The sequence below is a fragment of the Cebus imitator genome, unplaced genomic scaffold (genome assembly GCF_001604975.1).
Source record: "Cebus imitator isolate Cc_AM_T3 unplaced genomic scaffold, Cebus_imitator-1.0 Scaffold681, whole genome shotgun sequence".
NCBI lineage: Eukaryota > Metazoa > Chordata > Mammalia > Primates > Cebidae > Cebus > Cebus imitator.
This window is the reverse complement of record NW_016107996.1, coordinates 621021-623394: the sequence shown is the minus strand read 5'-3', so window position 1 is coordinate 623394 and position 2374 is coordinate 621021. Positions and strand designations below refer to the sequence as shown.

General features: G+C 44.1%; 1 non-coding gene across 1 annotated transcript; it reads right to left on the bottom strand.

Annotated features, from left to right (window-relative positions):
- Positions 1–515: 515 nt before the first annotated feature.
- Positions 516–587, bottom strand: TRNAA-AGC. The gene has a single exon. It is a non-coding gene; the product is annotated as a tRNA-Ala (tRNA).
- Between the last annotated feature and the right edge of the window lie 1787 nt (positions 588–2374).

The following is a 2374-nucleotide window of genomic DNA, read 5'->3' as shown; positions in this document are numbered from 1 at the left end:
AAGTTATAAGAGACAGTATTTTATTGTCCTTCATGTACCTATCACCCCACAATACTTATGGGGCCCACTGGTTCCATATCTGGTGATTCAAGAAAAGGTAAGCTATAGGGCGGTTGGAAGCTCAGAAGAGACATGGATAAGTTTCTGCTATTACACCTTCATGCTGCTGTTTGTGCCAAGAACTCTTTGGAATTCAAAAAAGAAAAGAAAACAAAAAGTGAATGAAAAAAAGGGTCTCATTTTTTTTTTCTGTTTTTCAATAACACCATGGCATGAAATCCAAAGAAACCAGGCTGATTAATTAGCAAAAATGCTTGTTACAAAGCAAAAAAGCAAAAAATGCTTGTTACAAAGAACCTTCCTGGTGTGGCAATGCTAGCGATACAGATATGGAGTTGTGCAAATGCTGCACAGACAGGCAGAAAAGTGATGAATGAGACCAGGTTTATTTAACGGGAAAGAGAAATGAAAGTGGAGGTCAATTGAGAGGAGAAAGTGCACCCTCCCAAAACTGGTGGAGGTGCCGGGGATTGAACCCGGGACCTCGTACATGCTAAGCACGCGCTCTACCACTGAGCTACACCCCCAACCGCAAGCAAGTTACTTTGCATTTCTTTCATGATTTATAATCAGCATTTCTTAAAGATTCAGTAAATTGCAGTGAAATCGTGAATGCAAACTCCGCAGTCTGTGAAACCCTGAGCTGGGTCCTGCTCAAGCAGCGTCTAAAGAGGGCAACACAGCGAGTTAACAAACGAAGGAGCCTGAAAGCAGACAATGTGCTGTCTCTCGCTCTTTCCAGCTTCATTTCCTGCCTTTTTCAACCATAAAGGCCCAGGAGGCCAAAGCCGGTATCGCAGCCGGGCACCAGCTGAGACCTGCGGGCTCGGGGGTGGGGAACCTCGAAGGGGGGCGGGGGGCGGCACAGGGGATCCTCGCCCGCCGAGGTCCAGGCCCCGCCCAGCACCGCGTTTCTTGGAACAAAGACTCTCAGATCACCTCCTTTGTCAAAGCCCAGAACGTCCACCGAACATTTAGTGGTGACGGCCGGGAACGCACCTGCGAGCTCAAGATGTCGTGGATCAATCCCCAGGACAAACTGGAAACAGAGTCCCGGGTGAGAGGCATCGGGTAGGCGCCCAGATCCGCGCATCTGGAGTAGTTACCTCCGGCAAAACTCTGCGGGTTCCCTGCTAAGCCGAGCTGGTGGGGCTGAGGTGCGGTAGTAGTGTTATTCGAATAAAAGATGCATTAGTTAAGGCAGAGCTGGCATCTGTTTCTTGGCGACCAATCTGTAGGAAACCATGGAGCAATAAAAAAGTACTGGTTTTTCGAATGGTGGTGGGAGGTGGGGGAAGCTTCCCTTATTTTAAAGAGCTGGCCAGCCAACCCAAATTCACAGCTGCTGACTTCTCAGGCACCTCCGTTGCAATCTCTCTTTCTCAAACAATTTATAACTTACTAAAAAGTTGAAAAAATAAAAATAATACAAAAAATACCCATATATCCTTTACTCAGATGTAGGTATTATTATTATTATTATTATTATTATTTTATCTGAGTTGGAGTCTCACTCTGTCGCCCAGGCTGGAGTGCCGTGGCACAGTTCCAGCTCACTGCAACCTCCACCTTCCGGGTTCAAGCCGTTCTCTTGCCTCAGCCTCCTGAGTTGCTAGGATTACAGGCGTGCACTACCGCCCCCAGCTAATTTTTTTTTTTTTTTTTTTTTGTTTTTTTGTATTTTTAGTAGAGATGGGGTCTCACCATGTTGGCCAGGCTTGTCCTGAACTGTTGACCTCGTAATCCCCCCACCCTGGCCTCCCAAAGTGCTGGAATGGAAGGCGTGAGCCACTGAGCCCAGCCAGATTTAGGTATCATTAATATTGTACCCCATTTGCTTATCATTTGCTCCTTATCTCTCCTGTAAGTTGCGTACATCACATCCATTTCCACTTTACTATATACCCACAGTACTATTAGGAACTTCTGTAAATTTAACATCGATACAACAGCTGTATTTAATCTACAGTCTGCATTCCAAGTGACCAATTGACTTGATATTTTCCTCTTACAGAGGACCTCATCTAGGGTCAGGCATTGCATTTAATTGTCATATCTTTTTTAGTCTTCTTTAATGTAGAATATTTGCATAGTTTTTATTTTTTATGATATTGATATGTCATTTTATTAACAACTTGAGGTTGCAGTCAAGCTGTTAATAAAATATAAAAGAATACTGTTCCTTTCATTTCATTTTTAAAAGTAGAATGTCTTTCATTTCGGGTCTGACTGATACCTTCTTATGACTAGCCTCAGGACATGCGTTCTCCACTGGAACACTAAATAGATAATCTTGTGTGCTTGTATATTTTTC